Genomic DNA, 22,559 nt, shown 5'->3' with positions numbered 1-22,559 from the left:
GAATATCTGAACCTTCTCTTCACTCAGTCATCCTTGCTTCCCCTGGATTCTCTGATGCATTCCTCCTTTTCCTCCCATCTGTGTGAGCAGCGTTCAGAATAGTTATGTGCTCTCTGGATATGATTATCCTTGTCACACCAATCTGGAAAACATTTGCGTGCACATTAGCACATACCCACGAACACACACTGGCGTGAGTAGAGACATGGAGGAGGAAGATGCACAAGTAGGCACTTGCACACACACACACACACACGAAATCCTGCAGATATGCATGCATTATGCATGTACACACACTGAGAAATAATGCCTTTTCATTTCATTTGGCTCTGTTGTGAAGTGGAGTAATTGCCGAGCATGAAAGCACGGGGAACTGCCGGCTCTATTGTTGACATTCATCACATCGTTTTTAGATAAGAGATCATTACCTCTTAATTACCTCTACAAGATAATTGCCTATGGTAATACTTTAATTCAGCCTTGATTAATGATTAATGAGCTAAGGGTGCCGAATGGCTTTTGTGCAAGAAAGAAGGTCAACACAGTGAACCAGATAAAAATGTGTAAACTTCTTTTTATTTCTTTCTTTTTTCTCAAAAGGAAAAAAAAACCCTTCACACAGCAGCGGTGGCTTAGGAATGCGAGACAGGAATGTTGTTGAGTTACTATAAAGGGGGTTTGATCACTGAAAACAATGTCTTTGTGTTTTCATCCCCAGCTCTAGTCACGCAATGCTGTGTGCGCAAACCTCCTGCAACTTTTCAACCTCGGCACACAAGAAAGCCATCAAGTACCTGCAATTGACAGAATCGCGTGCAATACAGGTACTCCAGGATTGTACTGGAGCGGGGCCAAATAGGGAGTAAAGGAAAAGGTGGAGTGGATCTTCACCTGCTTAGAGTGTAATACACACTGTCTTGTGACTGGAGATCAGTAACAGTGGTGTAGTGGAGGGAAAAGACACTTTGACTTTGTTTTTTCATTACATTACATGTTAATTATAGGATGATACAAGTTTGTTGTAAGTTCTATGAGGAGAAATATAGTTGATTTCTTAGATGAGGAACACTTGTTTAAGTCAAAGTTTACCCACTTTACCAACATTATGTCTTCTTTTTGGTCACTTTCAGACATAATTTATCAAAGGAAATGCCATAACTCACATATTCATATGCAGTATGTTTACAGTGGTTTTATCTTAGTGGACTTTAAAATGACATACATAATCGGTGTACTTTGTTCAAATGATTGTATTCACAGGTAAGTCAAATTATCTCTTAAAACAAATGATCTCTCATACACAACAAAATGTGTTTTGTTCTGACTGTCATTTAATGAGTAACACTTTAATTTAACTTGACTTACTATACTTACTTACTTACTTACTATACTGCAACTTCAGTGCTGTTCTAATTTTAGTCTATGAGGCTGCACTCCGTTCCAACTAATCCAGTTCTTGTTTTGAGGTTTAAGGGAGGCTATGATCCCAGAAATACAAGCAAGCCTGGAGGTGGTTAAGACATGAAAGTGAGGTAAGAAAGACAAGAGATTCATTCATGGGAAGGTGATTCAAGGCACCGACATCCCTGTATCTCTGCACAGCGACAGAAGATCATTATTACTCACACAGGGCTCACACGCAAACCTGGGATCAAGCTGACATATGATGAGTGATTGCAGCATGATTATAACAGCCTATAGTGTTATAGATAATAAAAAAGTATTATGATAATCATAAAAATATATAATAAAAACATTAACAATACCAATAAAACTAAATCTAAATCATAATTAAAAAATATCATCAAAACTTTTTATGTTAACATGGTTCATTTATTGTAAGTCAGTGCTGTAAGTGAACATTTTCCAGTCATGGCAAACATGTTTTACCCTCCAATGTAAGCAACACATACTTATACAGTACTTTCAATTATACATTACTGCCACTTTATCTTATATGTTATACTATCATATAATATGTATTATATTCCACATAATGTGTTTTTATTTTCTCTTTTTGCTATTTTCAAAGGGTTTCAATCTGGTAGCATACTCCTGTGGTCTAAAGATTTCAGCAACATCAATAAACTCCATGTACCATCATGCCTTGCGCGCTTACGTTGGCCGAGAGCAGCATGTGCTGCGCTGCGCTGCTCCAACTATGGCTCAGTGCGGCTCAGGCTCTTCACAGGAGCGCATCGTATCAGCTACAGAGACGCTAGTTGGAGCTCCAGCAGAAACCATCACTGCACTGGAGCACAAGCAGGAACCAGCTTCTTGTATTGCTTATTGGATATAATCACAATGATCGATCTGCTTGATTTTGCCAAAGCAGCAATCACTTTACTCAAGGATTCTTTGGACGCATAAAGAGGATTAAATGCTGCGGTTACAGCACTGACACACGTGGAGGACTTATTATTATTGTTGTTATTTTTATTATTATGTATGGTTAAACGTTATGATGGCAACAGCTGATGGATTCAACACTCCAGCTGTGAATCGTCCTGTAGGATATGAGGAAATACTGTCTCTTACACTGGATATGTGGTGTCCATTTCTCCTGCTGCCCAAGTCCTTCTGCTGGACAAGCCGTTTGTTGGACAGACGAGTCTCTTGGGATAGTTCACGCGTGTGGCCAGTGTCATAGATGGCCACTACAATGAAATGATTTCTGAAATCGATATTTCTTGCGGTGGATATTGGCACAAGGAAAGGAATATCATGGAATATATTTTGAAAGCGATGCTCAGCAGATGTCCAGCTGTTTGGATAATGACAGAACGCATCTCTTCATCCAGCAGGTAAAATAACTACCTACGACTTCTGACTTTTTGGCTATGAAATGTTGAGTTGACTAAGTTTCATGTAGTCATTTATTTATTATGAGCTGTATAAAAAAAAACGTGCAACATAGTCAGTGCATTCTGACGTGTTCCAAAGGGGTCCCAATAAGGAATAACTTAATTTCGACTGCTAGTATTTGAAAAATTAAAGAAATAACGTTCAATAATGGCTGTTTTGACCAAGGGTTCTGTCGTTATCTCCCTACACACCCATTTGGCCCACATCTTCACTACCAAATTACAACTAACAATCAAACTGCTCGCACATGGGATTCAATAAGGGCAACTCATATCATGTTGGGCTATAATCTGTGTCTGAGGAGGGGGCGTGTTTCATATAAATCCTTGTCAAACCTCATTCTGCCACCCACCTGTTCAGTGTTGGAGCACTGCTCCGTTATTCTCTGGGCTCATTACACCCTAAAAACTTGCTCAAATTGATGTATTTCAGACGCATGACTTAAATCACCCCCCATTTTCAAATTGACACCTTTTTATAACCTGTCCTAACCCTGATGTTGCCATACACCTGCAGTGCCAGGTGTCCACAGACCATTCACAGAGCCACGACCTGTAATACGTTGTGAAATACCAGGTGCAGCACAGTAAATGAACAGTGTGGATACAGTGACCTTAGAAAGCAACATGTAGTCCACCCACCTCTCCCACAGTGACTCTATTCAGGTGAGAGTAAATCTGTCTCCAGAACTTTGCCCACAGGGAGGGCCTTCCACGAGAAGTGACTGTCACTAGTAGCTGCTGCTACCTGACACATGGCATGTGTACGGTTGATACACAGAAAGATTTGAATGATGTGTAGATGTTTCATTTGAGTGGAACCATATATGGTCAGGATCATATGAGAGAGGTGTTTGTACCTGTTCAGCTTCTTAGCATTTCCATCTTTTAATCAGCAATCCATGTGACAATGATGTTGCACTCGTAGTAGTTGTGTGTTCATGCAAGTTATCCGATGAAGCTTCCACCTTCCTCTCCCTTCACCCTTCAGCTCTCACTCCTCAATACTGTCTAACTTCCTTAGCATTGAAGAATTCCATCTATTGTTGGGGCAGGGGACAGAGCCCCACTATATGTCTGTATACAGCGCAGAGCACAGACCCAGCACCCCCCACCCACCCCTGTCCCCTCCAACTCAGCACCCCCACACACCCCCTCCATTAAAAATCTTCTCCAAACAAGACCCCCTTTCTCCACTGAAGAGGGACCCTCTGTCTAATGCCAAGTGACTCTCATGGCCAGCATTGACGGTGGGACACTTGCTTCACAAAAGGAGCTGAAGTGTCAAATAAACTCGGTCAGAGCCCCCGACACACAAGAATTCCTTTATCTGGCACCCTGGGAGGCAGACAAAGACAGACTTTGTGTCAGTGAGCAGGCCTTGACTAAACACTGGGGCTTTTTTTTTTTTTTTTAACTCCTCTTCTCCCAACTTCTGCCTCTTCTTCTTCCTCCTCCTCCTTTTGTTGTTTGAACGGCGGAGCGGGAGCATGTCTGTTGACGTGACCTCGCTCGCCCAGCATCTGTCCTGCACACGGCCAACATCACCCCTGTGCTGTGTAAGCACCATACAAACACAGATACACCCCTGCACTCCCACTCCCACACACCCGCTTCTCTCACTCAGACTGTTAGACATCAAAGCAGCTAGAATATTTCAATATATGTCTTTTTTTTTTGGGATACGTTTGTTTATGTCTTGGTCCAAGGCTGAGAATCACAAAGCAGGAATTTACTTTCTCACAGGGCTGAGTGTGCTGGCTGAGCTGTTATATGATATGCTTGTGGTGAACCGCAGTAGAGAGCCATATACACACCAGGGTCAGAGTCACTTAACAACCCTGTATTTACTCCACTCAACATTTCCTAGGAACTTTCTCATCACTTGCACTTCTTTTGAGTTCAGATTCAGCTGTATTGTCTTCTGTTTTATACTTAAATGAAAACATAATGAGCTAATATCAGATCTCCTCACACCAGGTAACATACACACTTAAAACTAAACTCTCACACACTCTCCTTCCATACTCTATAGCGCTCTATAGTCTGCTTCTTGAAGTTAAAAACCTAGTCTGTATGGAAACGAGCCCAAAGTGCTGGAAAATGACCTCATACACCGTGGAGACAACGCTGAAGCAGCACCACTGAGTTGTGGCCCGGAGCTGGAGCTGGCCGGCCCCAGTGATAGACATGTGTATCAGGCCCCCAGGCATGCTAATACAGGCCTGCCAGGGAGCGATAGTCCCCAGCACAGTGGTTAAGGTAAACAGATCGAGTTGCTGTGGTCGAGCGTGTTAATGGTGTGTTTATGAGCTTAAGTTGAGTGGTGATTTATCATGTCTAAACTCAAGGCTCACCTCGGGTCCTTGGCCTTGATCAAGCTCAGTATCTGGTGTGTGTGTGTGTGTGTGTGTGTGTGTGTGTGTGTGTGTGTTTGTGTCTGACATTGCACACAGGTGACAACACCGACTGAACAGCGAGACCTCATGGTGAACCGTGTCTGGATGTCATGACCGTTTTCGACCACTGAAGGGAATAAGAAAGCCATAGAAAAATTTATTACGCATTAATTACACCCTGTTTTTGTAGCCAAATGTGCCCTCAGCATTACCTCATCAGGTCCGCGGGGCACGAGGCTCAAATCGCAGGAAAATATCCTTCCATCATTAGTGTCAGATAACCTTTTAATGAGCTCCATGAGAAATATCAGACTGTGAAAAAAGCCGTTTCTTTCATATGGAGCACCATTTACACTGTGTGTGTGTGTGTGTGTGTGTGTGTGTGTGTGTGTGTGTGTGTGTGTGTGTGTGTGTGTGTGTGTGTGTGTGTTTTAGAATGGGCTCTAAAGTTTGTCTGAACAGGAGAACTGTCATTTATTGGTAGTGCAGGAACAATGGGGAGCTTGTCTCCGGGGTGGTGGGGGCCAGAGGGGGGCCAGGGGGGGCCGGTGGAGCCAGGGGAGGGTGGCCTGAGATTGGGCAGCAGCCTCTGACCAAGAACAAGCCCCTGTCTGATGGAGAGAACTGCTGACCCTTCCTGAGTAAAATGGCACCTTTGTTTCGAGGTGTATGTGTTTGTGCCTATGTGTTTATGTGTGTGTGTGTGAGAGGGAGAAGGAGAGAGGTTTTGAAAAAGCTGAGAGCACTGTGTAAAGTTTTCTTTCTTTTTTTTCACAGCAGTGTGGTGATTTGCCCTCCATTTGTGATTTTCTCTTAGCTTTAAGTTTTGTGACAGATTGTCAAGGAACGTGTTTAAAGAAATGGGGGCTAAATGAATCCGTTATCGCGCACAGAAGCCCTATCGTAACATGTCATTTTGTGAGCAGCCATCTCCTTAGAATGTGCCCAGCATTTGAATGTATACTTTCAAGAAGCCAAACAGAGGTGTCCAATACTCCTCATCATAGAACAAGCTCCTACCGTAATACACAACAGAGTAGCATGTCTATAATGCTACACAAAGCTATAGACCTCTTTGATGCTATGACACCAGACCACCGCTTCAAACTAATTAGCTATTTTGCGTTTTCCTCTGGCCTGTTGCCACAGTCTGTGTGGTGTTTTGTCCGTTCTGCCTACCAACAATTGTCTTCTCTCTCTAATGATGCTCATGAGGGAGAGATGCTTTGTTTAAACAGGGGGCTAAGGAAAATCGAAGAGAGGAGGGAGGAGAGAGGCGGAGTAGATGCTTGTGGGTAATGGCAGCAGATTGCTGATTTCCTACAGGGAAACCACAACTTGCATAGAGGGTGGCATGTGTGTGTGTTTATGTGTGTGTGTATAAAGGAGGGTGTTATACTGCTTTGGGAGCTATCAGGAAGTGGGAGGCTGAGAGAGACAGAAAGCTTGAGTGAGAGTGTAGCAGGGAGGCTTTAGAGGAAGCGGTGAACATGAAGTGGGGGATTCTTCAGAATGATGCCTCTGGGTCTGACACTTAAAGCTTGTCCTCTTTGATAAAGCTCTCTCTGCACCTGGTGTTTAGCCCTTTTAACTCCCTGTTGTATGGCCCGCCGTTCCTTATTGGGTGATAAAAAAATCTGGCACACTTTCTCTAACTTTTTTAAATTTGAAATCCTGCTATCCCTTCTGTCCTTGACCTCCTGTGTAAGCACACAGCCCCGCTGAACTCTGCAGGATTACAGAAGAAAGAGAGCATTGGAGAGATGGGGAGCACAGAAAGGTGAAAGGAAGATGGGTGGAGGACAGACTCTCCCCCCCGCCCCCCAACATGCCCCTCCTCGACACACACAGAGCAAACAGGGAAGACACACAGTGCAGCACAGGGGCATCTCTGTCGGCACACACGCAGACAGACAGCACTCCATTCAAACTGCTCTCAGCCACAGGAAGGCTGCACGCACCACCCACCTCACTACAAGGACACTATGGAGTAGTGAATAAGAGAAGTACAGGCTGAAACTGCTAGTGGCACTGGGATACATGCAGACAAGGATACCAGTGTGAGGGTGTGCAGTGTAGAAGTGTATTCTGTGGCACACAATATCGCTTCTTTTTCTTTTGTTGCTTTCATGTTGTAAAATGTATAATTCTCACAAGATTATGTTTCCCGATGAAGCCCCCAGGTGTGATGGATTGTCAGGTTGTTTTGCAATGCTTTAAATACCCGACATTCCTTCCCCTGTTTTCACTCGAACTGACCTCACTTGTTCTTTTTCCGTGCTCTCGTTTTGGAGGGAAAACTTCTCCCTTTGGCGTTCCCTTCTCACAATTTGTCACATTCCACCGAACCTGTGACCATGTTCGGCCTTTACTTTGCTGGGTGTGGGTCGCCACGGCAACTCCAGCGCGTTTCAACGAGTCACACCTACACAAGTAAGCCATCCTCATTCAGGAGTTGGGTCCTTTTTTTGTTTTGTCATTCGATCCACTCTTTCACTCCTCCTCCCTTTTCTTTCGTTCTCAGTGGGGAGGATAAAGGAGACATTTTCAGTGTGAAGAGGAGCGTGAAATTTCCTGTGTGACCTCCCCGGGACACCGCAGACCACCAGGCTCCTCAGACGACTGTGTTTGTGTGCCTTTTTTAAATCCTGCGCTTGTGGGGAGATCCGTGTGACGCTTGCTGACAGCTTTTCGTGCGTGTCTTGTTTTTATTTGCTTTGTATAAAAGAGATTGAATGAGGTCAAGTTACACTCTACTAGATGGAAGTGTCAGGACATTTAGAAGGTGTACACAAATGACTGTATCACATAAAAGCTGTAGGCTGGGTGACTGGGAAGCAGACGCTCCCATGTTTAAGGCTCTCCAAGTGGGCCGGTATGTTATGTGGTCAAGCATAACACATGAGATTGTGACACATGTGCTGTGGAAGTGGCTGTCAGTGTCCCTGACCAGGGGCACAGATAAGCATACAGAGCCAAAGTGCTGTAATGACAGCTAAAGCGACCGGAGGTTGTCCAGACGTCAGGCTGTCATCACAGGGCATCACTCATTCAACAGGCCGTGGGAAAGAGATATATATTCATGCAGTGGGCTATCGCTCATTGGATTTGTGTCACTTTTAAGAAGATTGAAATGTTAGCACTGACTGATGGGGTCCATAAAATGGTTTTATGACAAAGAATTGACTTTGATTTATATTTTCTCTCTGTAAAAATCTTTCATTGGAAACGGTGGCAATGTTGTGTAGTGCAATCTGTGAGTTTTGATTTTTGGAGTTGCCTTTGTGCATTTGTTAGACTCTGCTGCACCCTTGTGGACAATATAGGCAGCAACAGAATAACAGTTTACTGGGCTGCATTTCTTCCTTTGGCCACTAAAGATCTGTGGCGCTATATGAAAACCTTTAGTTAGAACATGAAGGATTTTCAGTGAGCTTTGCGTTTACATAAATAACTGTTTCATCATCCATAGTTCTATAGAAAGTAACAGTTCTGTATTGATATTAAGTATAGCTTTGCCTAATTCCTCAGAATATATTTGAAATTTCTATTTTAAACTAAGTTTACATTGTTCTGTCCCGGGGATATTGGATGTTAAAGTCAACAATGACTAACGAGACATTTACCAAAGGAATATAATTGTTTATTGAAAGGATGTTTTAATCCCCCACAGACCACATTTATATTTCAATGCGCCAATTGCATTTGAAAACATAAAGAAATGTCATTAACCTATTGTTGTCATCTCTAGAGAAACTCTTTACTCTATTTCTAAGATCGACTATACAATTAATCCAAATACTCTTCAGCCAACCTTTTCACACATTTGTAGAGATCTCACAGTGTACACTTCTCAGTTACGCATTTAGGTCACTCGACAGTAACTTATGTATCAGATGTGTATACACATTTTGTGAATCCAACCTCAAAAGATGAACTCCAATTAATAATAATAATAATAATAATAATAATAATAATAATAATAATAATAATAATAATAATAAGCTTTATTTGTATAGCACCTTTCATACAAGAATTGCAGCCAAAGTGCTTCACAGCAAAAACATAACAATTAGTACAAGATTAGAATAAGAGCATTTACAGTACAATAATCAAGGTGTAGATGTAAATGAGTCTGAAGTACCATTATAAAAATAGCCGAATTAAAATAGTATAACATAGCAGATAAAATAACGGATAAAATAATATAAAATAGCAGATAAAATTGCAGAATTAAAATAATATAATATAGCCAAATTAAAATTGTATAAAAATAGTTGAATTAAAATAGCAGATAAAATAGCAGCTAAAATAGCAGCCTTTACACATTCTTTGACATTTTCATAATCCCTTTGTCTGTACTTTCATCTATATTTGTCTTTGCAAATAATCCACATACTTTCTTTCTATCCCTGTTCTCTGCTTCCTTCTCCCATAACATAAACTTTTATGTTCTCTCATTGTTTTCAACGCTTCAGATTTAATCTTTCTCTTTGACATTACTTTTTCCTCTTGCTCTCTCAACCTTACTTTCTTACTTCCTCAACACTAAATGATCCTCCTTCAGGAAAACCAAGCTTAAAAATGTATGAAATCATTTAAATTAGTTTAAAGTGGCTAAGATAAAAAATATATAAAATATCACCATTTAAATGAAAGTGAAGAGATATGTTTTTAGCTTACTTTTGAAGATATTGAGATATTGATATTGATAGATTTAAGTCTTAAAATGTTTTTCCGGCTCACTGTTTTCTTGTTTAAATAACTTTATATATATTCTTAATGTTATATAAGTATTCTCAGGCTGAGAAATGTTTTTTATGCATTTCCAGTTATACTGCACATGATAGATGATTGATATATGGATGATAGATGATTGATGGATGATTGATAGATGGATGATAGATGATTGATAGATGATTGATAGATGGATGATAGATGGATGATAGATGGATGATAGATGATGATGGATGATTGATAGATGGATGATAGATGATTGATAGATGGATGATAGATGGATGATAGATGGATGATAGATGGATGATAGATGGATGGATGATAGATGGATGATAGATGATTGATAGATGGGTGATAGATGGATGGATGATAGATGGATGACAGATGGATGATAGATGGATGATAGATGGATGATAGATGATTGATAGATGGATGATAGATGGATGATAGATGGATGATAGATGATAGATGGATGATAGATGATTGATAGATGGATGATTGATAGATGGATGATAGATGGGTGATAGATGATTGATAGATGGATGATAGATGATTGATAGATGGATGATAGATGGATGATAGATGGATGATAGATGATTGATAGATAATTGATAGATGGATGATAGATAGATGATAGATGATTGATGGATGATTGATAGATGGATGATAGATGATTGATAGATGATTGATAGATGGATGATAGATAGATGATAGATGGATGATAGATGGATGATAGATGATTGATAGATGGATGATAGATGATTGATAGATGGATGATAGATGGATGATAGATGATTGATAGATGGATGATAGATAGATGATTGATAGATAATTGATAGATGGATGATAGATGATGATGGATGATTGATAGATGGATGATAGATGATGATAGATGATTGATAGATGGATGATAGATAGATGATAGATGATTGATGGATGATTGATAGATGGATGATAGATGATGATAGATGATTGATAGATGGATGATAGATAGATGATAGATGGATGATAGATGGATGATAGATGATTGATAGATGGATGATAGATAGATGGATGATAGATGGATGATAGATGATTGATAGATGGATGATAGATGGATGATAGATGATTGATAGATGGATGATAGATGGATGATAGATGATTGATAGATGGATGATAGATAGATGGATGATAGATGATTGATAGATGGATGATAGATGGATGATAGATGGATGATAGATGATTGATAGATGGATGATAGATGGATGATAGATGATTGATAGATGGATGATAGATGGATGATAGATGGATGATAGATGATTGATGGATGATTGATAGATGGATGATAGATGGATGATAGATGATTGATAGATGGATGATAGATGGATGATAGATGGATGATAGATGATTGATGGATGATTGATAGATGGATGATAGATGGATGATAGATGGATGATAGATGGATGATAGATGATTGATAGATGGATGATAGATGATTGATAGATGGATGATAGATGATAGATGGATGATAGATGATTGATGGATGATTGATAGATGGATGATAGATGATTGATAGATGGATGATAGATGATAGATGGATGATAGATGATTGATGGATGATTGATAGATGGATGATAGATGATTGATGGATGGATGATAGATGGATGATAGATGATTGATAGATGGATGATAGATGATTGATGGATGATTGATAGATGGATGATAGATGATTGATAGATGGATGATAGAATGGACATTTACTTTCCTTGAATGTTTTTTATGTAAATATAAAGCTTTTTCCACATATTAATGAAATGTAAAGGACAACAAGACCAAGTAGTTTCATCCCTCTTGCTGCATACCTTTAAGGACCAAAACATGTCAATGTCTTTTGAAAACACCACTAGAGGTCAGAGTTTGGTCCTTGTCCAGAAGCACATTGGAGGACTCCACTGCTTACTTACTGTTGTATACTGTACAGCAGGGATCTTCAACGTTTTTCAGGCCAAGGACCCCCAAACTGGTGTAGCGTGGTGCAGGGACCCCCTGCTGTATCTATTGTACACAATAGGCTTTAGGAGGTCTGTGCAATGGGGGAGGAGGGGACGGACGGACGGGACGGGGGGGTGTGTGGCGTAAATTTATTTTTGTTCACCCCTTTCCTTTCCTCCACTCTGTCTCTGACTGTAGGTGTGTCTCGCCGCCTTTCGGGAAGTACAGCGGAGGAGGGAATGTGAATGGCAAAAAAAAATTGTAATTTCTTTTTTTTTTTTATTGCTTTATCTACAAACAATTTTGCAACCCCACCACTGCAGTACCTCCGTGGACCCCCTGTTGAAGACCCCTGCTATACAGCACAATGTAGTCTGGTTGTAAATGGATGGTATTGGATGCTTTTTCCAATTTTTGAGATCACTCACTTTACAGGCATGTCATGTCAGCATTCACACACAGTCATACAGAGTCAGAGGCTACCTTACAAGGTGCACATCAGCTCGTCAGTAGGGATAACCACACACACACACACACACACACACACACACACACACACACACACACACACACACACACACACACACACACACACACACACACACACACCGGCCATTGGGAGTTCAGTATCTTTCCCAAGGACACTTCGACAGGGGCTGGGGATTGAACCACTGACCCTCCGACCACTGGAAGACCACCCTACCACTCTACCACTCTACCTCCTGAGCCACAGCCGCCCCAAATGTTATTTTCTTTTCTCAGTGGCATGACGTTTTATTTTCTATCACAGTGGTTGCAAAGTTAGAGCTCTGTATTGTGTATCCTGAGTTTAAACAATGTTCATGAACATTGCTGATTTTATTAGGGGCGGCTGTGGCTCAGGAGGTAGAGTGGCTCGTCAGTGGTTCGATCCCCGACCCCTGCAGTCAGCATGTCCAAGTGTCCTTGGGCAAGATACTGAACCCCAAATTGCTCCCAATGGCCTGGCCGTCGGTGTGTGTGACGAGCTGATGTGCACCTTGTATGGTAGCCTCTGACTCTGTATGAATGTCTGTGAATGCTGACATGTGTTGTCAAGTGCTTTGAGTGATCGCAAACATTGGAAAAGCGCTATATAAAAGCAGTCAATTTATCTGCACACTTTTTTTCTTGCTTCATTATTTTCTTGGTCACTACAGTTGACTACATTACCCACTAGGTGTCGCTCTTGCATTAGACTAGACTGTATAAGTAGACAATGTCCTCTACAGTACGTAGAGCAGTTTTCTACTTTTGTTTTCTAAGATATCTACAGTACACTTTCAAATTATCTGATTTGAATATTTATACATTTAACTTGTTACTGTTTAAAATCCATAAGCGAAAGACATTTGTTGAATCTAGTAAAAGAGAAATCTCTGTTGTTTAGCCAAAAGCTGCGTCACAGATTACTTTATAGACTTGTGTTTCAATATGTTTGATTTTTAAATGAGTAAGTAGAGATATTAGGTCATTACAGGCATAGTACACTCAGTACATGGCTGTATGTCTTTCTAGTGTACTAAAGGTTAGTTTCAAGTTGATCACTAGATGGCAATGTGGTAACATGAAACATTATTCCCCTTCTGAAAAGTAAAAGCTACTTTGTATGTCCGTGTAACCCTGTGATCTATGGAGTAATGGATGAAGATTGGTATTATTATCTTATTATTGCCCCTCATTCTAGCTCATCTCCCTTTGAAGATCAAAGTGTCCGTGTGCCTCTGTGTGTACCGACACTGATAAACCCCGAGTGAACTTCAATAAAGCCAACTGCTAACTCTGTACATCTGTCACTCCTAACCCCTTTCTGGCCTTATGAGTTGAAATGCTGTTGAAACCAGCAGAGTCGACCGTTGTGCAGCACTTCATGTTTATGCTCAAAGTAAGAGATTTCAGAATAATTTCAGCAAAGTTTGAGATACAATTGTAAATGTATGGTAGTGTAGCTCTGCGTGAAACAACAGAAACGGTAAACAACCATCGGCAAACAGTCTGGCTGTTCAAGCCATGATACGGAAACTTGGCAAGTCCTTTGTTGTCACCTTTCACTCCTCTACACTCCTCTGTGAACATTACAGAACACAGAGAATGAATGAGAGAAAAGTACGGGTGACAGGGCCAAAGATCAGGTGGGGCAGCTTATTATTGGGTAATGGCACAAGTATAATGCCACTTACAGTTTAGTTCCCACTGGTGTTGGTGTAATGTTTCAGGTACATGCTGGGAACACTATGTACAGGCCTAAGCGGTAGTTCATAATCGTTGTTGTTTATTGTTTCATGCATCCGGTTGAACTTATAAAACTTACAAACAGGGTTTCTGTATGTATTAGACCTCTGCAAATTCAATTCCTTGTAACTATTGTTGGAATATGACTAATGTTTAATTTCATCTGCTCCTGATTCATCTTTTTTTAAATTAATTTACTTTTGCTCTGACGCTCGTTTTGGAAGGCCCCGTCTTCCGTTTCCTAAGAGTGAGTGTGTGTGTGTGTGTGTGTGTGTGTGTGTGTGTGTGTGTGTGTGTGTGTGTGTGTGTGTGTGTGTGTGTGTGTGTGTGTGTGTGTGTGTGTGTGTGTGTGAGCACGACATTGTTGAACGTTGACCAATTTGCTTTTAGTAAACAAGATTTCAGAGTATATAGTTGTTCAGGTTTCTGTCAGTTTGAGATCATGGGAAAGAGTGGCATGAGCAGAAGTTTTAATCATGAGTTGCGCAACCATGTGCACATGCACATGCACGTGTGTGTGTGTGTGTGTGTGTGTGTGTGTGTGTGTGTGTGTGTGTGTGTGTACACACTTAGCCCCGCCTCTTGCACTGGTACAAGTGTATGTCAACTTTCCCATAATCTACAACTAATCAGATTACTCCTTTTGGGTTTGTCACTAAGGGGATTTAGGCCACCTTGAAGAACTATGCTGCCAAGTTGTGCACACACACAGAAATGCGTGCACACACACAGCCTTCTGCATAACCTTTTGTAATATTTCATACACTCTGTGCAGCTCCTCCGGATCCCTCTTATCTACCTTCTTTTCTTACCAAAACCAAAATCAAATTCCAAACATGGGCTTATCAGAGCTGTTGGCCACTATTTGCTTCTTCTCTTGTTCCTTTTTTTTTATTCTCAGTGAAAGTGCAAGCTTGCCTTTGTGGAAAGCTTGTTGACATTAGCACCTGCGTCAAATCACATTCATTTTCATAGTGGCAATTGCAAACCCACAACAAAAGTCAATAGTTGCAACATTGCTCCCAGCTGCTTAGCTTATCTCCATCTCTTCTAAGCTCTCCAAAATTACTCATCTCTTCATAATAATCGATCATTTAAATCCTTCAGCAGCTTTTGATAACAGCTACCGCGGGCTAGTCGAGCTGAGAACCTGACCAAACCTGTCCAAGACAGGCGGGCAAGTACCGTAGGAGTTCACTTGCCTTCAGGGAAGACTTCCATGTTTTTCCCAAGCTGAGGCAATGTGTTGAGGCATGGCAGAGTGGGTAGAGTGAGCAAGGTGGAGCCTTTGGTAGAGATACGGAGGAGGAAGTCTGAGTGTTTATCTGTCTAGTCGATGTCTCAGGTAAACCTCTGTCTACTGTTCTAGTTAATCATCCACTCCGGACTCTGGCTTTCTGTACTTTGTAGGCAAGCAAGGCTTCAGGACAACATGTGTTAACTGCATTTTTCACATTTCAAACTTCAGAATGCACATGCTGGCTGTTGTATCAATCACGTCTTTTTGCAGAAGTTCAATAAAGCATTATTTAGTGAGCCTTTCTCTATAACTATTTATTATGGTCCTGTGTCTTTGCTCCCTGTAGTTGAAGTAAATGTGGTGTTGTTGTAGTGGCAGCAGCTTCTCTAAAGGCCTTCTTAATGTACGCAGCATCCCCTATTCCCTCCGCTCAACACTGTTTCACCCTTCCACTGGGTAACCTTCACTGTAACACTGGGCTTCCGTGGATAACATTGGCAATAACTCAATTAGAAACCGGGGGAAATCCTAGCACAAGGAAAATAAATAACTACGTCTACCCTTTATGCTTCTACCTCCAGTCTGTGCTGCAGCTCTCCATCAGCAGCGACCTAAATGGGGTGTCCATGCATTTGGGGCGTAGACAGCTGTAGAAAGGGAGTCTGGAGCTGAACTGGAGTACACATAGACACATGTGCACGCACACACAAACACTAACATATACACACAAGGAGGACATTAGCAGCGGTGCTGTTGTAAGCTTGGGTTTCAGTGTGGTGGTGTAAGGAGGGGAGTTTGTATGAGGTGGGTATGTATGTTTGTGTGTGTTCCTCCGTTCGTGTACGAAGCCTGCACTCCTCCACTGTAAACTATGCCTACCTAGCCTCATCCAGACATCTGTCTCTCCCTCTCTCTCTCTCACACACACACACACACACACACACACACACACACACACACACACACACACACACACACACACACACACACATGCCTACGCCACCTTCTCAGTTAATCCCCAAGTCCATACAAGCTACAACTTGAAATCCAAACCCTGTGTCCCAAAATCTGTGCAAGGGTAATTCACCTCCAGATATAATTACAGCTGTGACATTTCTAAAATCAGGATAAACTGTATGAATTGTGCGTTATGGGCACTGTGTGGCCTGTAAAGGCAGGGAGGTATGTGGAAGTAGCTGGTTCACATGTTTACTGTTACTCAGAGGCTTGATGGAGAGCCTGGTGGCCTTGAGGACAGGGCAAAGGTCGCTCAGGTGAGGTCAGACTTTTCCATACCCTTCCAGAAGTGCGGCGCCACGCATCAGACCGCCTGGCCTGCGCTCTGGAGGGCCGAGTCCAGTCGAACCGGTGCAGAAGAGGCGGAGAGCAGTTGGAGAAAAGGTTTTGGAAAATGTGAGAGAAGTGGTCAGGGACCTGGTGGTTACTGATGGCAAGTTTCCCTACCGCCAGCTGCCAGCTTATCGACTTTAACGATGTAAGCGAGCGATGGCCAGTCCCCCTCTGCCCCCTGGGTCTCCGTGTCCTTCATGCCCGCCAAGGCAGCAAGAATGGCAGCAGCACACCAATAAAGCCCCACATGGTACTGATTGAGAGGTATTAAAGTTCACTTTCCTTAGCCTGCGTTCACCCATTCACGGAATCTTGAAGATCAAAGAAATTGGAACAGCCCGGCATGTTTGATAATCTTTATGCCTCAAATGTCCTGCTTGCTCAAATTGCCTTGGTGTGGATTTCTTTAATCATCTAGTGAACAGGTTTGCCACAATAATATAAACACCATCCCAGGGCTAAACTGCTTTTCCGATAAACATTTTTAATTCAACAACATTTTCCTTGTTTTTTTTGTTTTTTTAAACCTTTACTGTGGGGCACTGCAGGGCAAAATGAGTTGCCAGTCCCCTCCCTACTTTAATTTTCAACCCACCTTTCCTATCACCTACCTCCCTCCCTCCCCCTCCCCTGCGCTCCTCCACTGAGCTGTTTTGGAAGGAGCTCCAGGGGCAGTATTCATTTAAGAGTCAGATATAAACAGGCATTAAAAGGCAGCGTGGTCTTAATTAGCTGAAGCTGCTCGTATGTTTGGTGTGATTGTGTAATGTTTATACTTCAGTTGCGTGTGTGTGTGTGCACGTGCATGTGCATGTGTGCATGCTGTGTCAGGCCACCGTGCTAATCACCTAGCCTGAGTTTTATTGCTCCATGCGATGTAACGATGGCTAAGTGGGAAAGACGCCTGCCACAGTGACATTGGTGACTGATAACTGTTAATGTCACCAAGAAGAAGTGTAAACGTAGCTTTTGTAGCACGTATACATACATACATACAACCTTAACTTGCTTATCCCGACATCACACAAAATGTGGAAGTGAGAAAGTTAAGTGACACTGATTTGTCTTTCCTCATAAACAAACCTCTGGCACATTTACAGAGGCTCTTATAAGGGTTGGTTCAGCGTGTTACTTGCTTTTCATATTGGATGGTTGTTTTGTGAAATGCAACAGAAAACACATGAGCTGGCAGAGTTTGCGAGGCAAGTTGCAGTCTTTGAGTACAAACTGCGTGCGCATGTGTGATCCGAGGTCAATGGTGCACTCATCAAGTCTTCCTCATCCTGATCCCTTCTCACGTTTTTATCAGGGATCCTACAGTGATTATGAAAATGAAATAACTGTCTAGTTAGAACTGTCTGTAGAACTACCTATCCCTGTGCTGTACAGTAAAGCAATGAAATATTTTCCCAGTCATAAAGGAGTTACAAGAGCCATAAAAACACCTTACGATGTCTGGGTTTCTGAAGCCAGGCTGTAAAGCCCTATTGTAAAAATCTAGATTGAACCGATATAGTTGAGGAGAGTGCAGCAAAGATGAAAAGAGCCTTCGCTTAGCCATACTTTCATAAACCTACAGTGGGCTTAGTTCTTACCGGTAAGCAAACGGGAAAATTCTTTGAATTCCCCGGCCTCACACCCTCACTCCACTTTTGCCGCCCTGCAGCCAATACCTCTGGCTACATGCTGTTTGTAGCGTGTTTAATGTGAATTATAGAATTAGAGTTGTTACTTTCCCCTGAACAGTTACATACAATATATATTTTACTTTATAGTTTGTATATTGAACTAAATCTGTAGACGAGAGAATATTATGGGCATAGGGACATTTAACCGGGCACACACACTGATATTCAGCTACTACTGTGTAGGTGGGCCAGAACACACAACTGTCTGACCATACTAGAAGCCATCCACATGTGTACGTTTGGACTCACCACCCTCCTGCCCTTTTCTTTTGTCCCTCGGCTCCTCTATCTATCTTTCTATAATTGTGTCCCAGACCCAGACATGTCCATAAATAAACGGGGTCTCCCTCTCCTCAACCAGACCCAAGCCATGTTTATGTTCAGGCCTGTGTTGGGGGGCCATCTGGACCACTGGGCCTGCCTCACCGCCTCTCTCCGGGCTCAGGTGGAATCAAGATGTGCCACCAAACACCAGCATCTGCTTAATGGACTAACATAGGCTTAAAATATAACCATTGGGTCATTGGAGATATATATATATTTTTTAACTTTTATTGAAGGGCAAATATTCCTTGACTTGTGTCCCACACATTTTTAGTTTTAACACTTTGCAGTCTTAGCATAGCACTTAACAACAAAACAGTCACTGTACTCTGTACAGTCTTTACAGTTTTGTAAATGCAATATTATTGTAAACATATTTTCAGAATTCAAACTGTGACTTTTGGCCAGAATCTTCCAGTTCCTGCTTTGCTTTTACACAATCTGTAAATAAAGTCAGAGACTTTGTCATAACAGACAGTGGAGGAGATGTTTGGTTTATTTACATTAGCTGGATGTGGTCTCCTGGTCTTCATTTAATTTGTGCCAGGAGTCATGCTATTAAAACTAATGAACACTTATTACCCCGAGTTGGATTCTGAGCTCCTTGCTAAACATCCCTTCTGTAGCTGTTTGTTTTACTTGTACCTGATTATTCAAACAGAGCAGTAAAGCATGTGGCTGAGCCTTTGCCTCTGGTCTTTACAGGTTGTCTCATAAACAGTCTGATCTATGATACGTGATTGGACATGAGAGCCACAGTTTTCATATGAGCAAACACGGGTGGTCTTCACCTTTCCTCACTAATCATCTTGGACCGAATCCAGTATTTTATTGAATGTGCAATCTGATGTCCTGCGTGTCGTTATAAGAAAACAAAGCTGTTTTAGAGTTGAACACTATGAAACTTTTACAAACTAAATGTCTGCGTGCATTTTCATTGACAGATTTTCTTGTCATGCTCAAGTCATGAAATCTGCTTTGCATATGTGAGGGCACATGGAGACACAGTTTTATGTATTGTGATGTTTAATACTGCTCACAATTATAACAGCATGTTTTTTTAAAGTGTGCTACATTTTCAAGAGTAAAATGTTTCACCACGTTGCCTTTTTATCATAGTTTCAACACCCCCAGGATTTGCTTAATTTATAATTGTTTGCTGATCGCCAGGTGTCAGATGAAGATGTTAGAGTAGCTAGTACATCTGTCAGGGGTGTGTGTGTGTGTGTGTGTGTGTGTGTGTGTGTGTGTGTGTGTGCGTGTGTGCGTGTGTGCGCGTGTGTGCATACAGTGTGTCCATGTGTGTTTCTGTGATACATGGCAGCTTCGATGTGTCCCTGCAGATCATCAGTGGCATTAAGGCCCTGTCACACACATATCCGTATGACAGAAACTTATGCCGGCGCATACGAAAATTTGTCAGAGTCCAAATACGTCCAACTTTTCATCGGATCGGATCGGACATTACGTGACATTAGACATACGTGAATACGGAATATGTACGTGAATACTTACCTACGTAAATACAGTACGTGAATATTTACCTATGTAAATACTTACGTGAATACCTACGTGACTACGTTAGAGGAATGTTAGATATAGGCTACGTCGTCTGACGGTGAACCCTACAGCCAATGTATTGATAACGAGTGAATACCCTATTCCTACCCTATGTTAAGATGATGCCTGATGACGGAGTAACTTATTAAACGTGTTTCTACAGTAAAGCTAGCGTTCAGCATGTTAGCCGTTCTCCAGCATTCAGCATGACGTGAACCAGATGGCACTTCTCCAGCTCCGTTGGCCAGATGCTCTGATACGTTTTAAATAAGTAAGTGATAAGCTATCAATGTTTGACATACGTATAATAATTAGTTATGTAATTGTTATGTATACGTCAGCTACAACACCGCTGTGGAAAAGTTGGACATATTTGGACTCTGACACATTTTGAGCTAATTTTCATATACGCCGGCATGTTTCTGTCATACGGAACTGTGTATGTCCGGCGTGTTCGGCGTATTGTCTGTGTCCTTCAAACGATCACAACATACCCTTCATTTATATCAACCTATTGCCGATATTTCGTATGCGCCGGCATACGTTTCTGTCATACGGATGTGTGACATGGCCTTCAGAGGGTGTTAGTGAGTGACATATGAAAGTGTGCACGTCTCTCCCCTCGCTGAGACCTTTGTGCTGCAAAAATCGGCCCGAACAGCTCAGTTATTGTTGAGGGAAGGAAAGAGCCCTTTCTTCTGACTCCTCTCCCGACACTTGTGGTTTTTAATATGATATGTGCATACGGAAAGCATGGTCAAATAAACAGCGTGTAAAGTTTCCCCGTGTCTGTACCAATCCGTCAAAAAGAGATGGAGCTCCACTTTCATCCTCCCCGCACGGCTTCACCCCCACCAAAACCCCTCCCACTGCCCCACAGCCCCTGTCATCACCAGCTGGAATTTCCCTTGAGTCAGTTAGCCATTTGTACTTGTTTAAACCTAATGAAATATTGTTAGAAGTCATGCCACTTGATGGCACCTTTGTTTGTCAAATACAAGATAAAAGTGCACCTTTTGAGAGAAAGGGGAAGAGGAATAGAGAATGGGGGAGGAGAGAGTGAGCTTAGACAGAATGGATTGATAAACATGAACATGAGAGGCAGATTGAGGGAAGCACAGACTGAAAGATAAAACAAAAAAAGCCTTTCCTGTCTGCATTTCTGCCAGTGACATTACCTCTGCACCCCTGAGGAGGAAGCATATCAGCCCATTTTGCTGAAACCCTATATCGTGAAATTAAAAGGTAGGGCTTCATGGTGCTGCTATGTCTAGGTCAAAGCAATGGTACTAACACTCTTGTATTGCATTTCACTTAATATGCTATCATTGTAAAAATCTGTAATTAGATATAGAACACAAGGCACCACACCTATAAATCTAGCACGATTATAAAGGCCTGTGTTGGCTTGATACTCGGACTCCACCTACGTCAGTGGCACAGCTGGCACTCTGTGTGTGTGTGTGTGTGTGTGTGTGTGTGTGTGTGTGTGTGTGTGTGTACTCACAGGTTATAGACTATATCAGTCCCTGTTGTACTTAGTCGTTTTGCTCTAAAGAGTTTGGAGACCTCACAACAGCACGGAACCTTCTTTTACGACCCGACTTTCCTTGTTTGTACTGAAAATCATAGAATATGCTGGCAACTCGGCAAACAATGGAAAGAACAGATTAGAACATTACAGCATGACGTGACGACAGAATATTTAGTACACGAGTGGGCCCTGGGCAGCTGTGTAAAGTAAGTAACATAAAGAGACGAGAGAGATATGGGCCAAACATTGTGAGGGAACATCGAAGGCATGCCTATGGAAAGAGTTTCAGTTCCTCCTTAAGCGTCGCTATTGGTGGAGGAAATCCTGAATGCTCTCTGCAGGGGCCTTCCTCTGTTCTTCCTGGAGAGAGGGTGCCTTCAAAGTGCCCGATAGCACACGTTTTTCTTGGATGCCTCACAAAGTCTCTCCACACATCTGAAGATGTATTTTTATCACAGAACAGATGACAGGGGTAATCCTTTGGTGTCGTGCCACCACCCTCCTCCCCCTTCCAACTGACCGTTTACTTCCTCTTTTTGTTTTGTTTTCCCTCTCTTTCTTTACCCCCCACCCCTCTCTTATCAGATAATCCCTCCCTGTATAGAACGGTCAATTAAGAAGCTTAGTTGATAGAAAACGAGA

At 41.9% G+C, this 22,559-nt stretch overlaps 1 long non-coding RNA gene across 1 annotated transcript in view; it reads left to right on the top strand.

The window, feature by feature from the left end:
- The first annotated feature begins 2,182 nt into the window (after nt 1-2,182).
- LOC115012570 (uncharacterized) overlaps nt 2,183-22,559 on the top strand; it is a 53,292-nt gene continuing 32,915 nt past the window's right edge. The window contains exon 1 of the long non-coding RNA XR_003832702.1: nt 2,183-2,804. This is a non-coding gene — a long non-coding RNA (uncharacterized LOC115012570). The remainder of the gene's footprint in view (nt 2,805-22,559) is intronic.

Source organism: Cottoperca gobio, chromosome 8 (assembly GCF_900634415.1).
Source record: "Cottoperca gobio chromosome 8, fCotGob3.1, whole genome shotgun sequence".
Taxonomy (NCBI): Eukaryota; Metazoa; Chordata; class Actinopteri; order Perciformes; family Bovichtidae; genus Cottoperca; species Cottoperca gobio.
The sequence above is the reverse complement of the archived record's forward strand: the minus strand, read 5'-3'. Positions and strand labels throughout refer to the sequence as shown.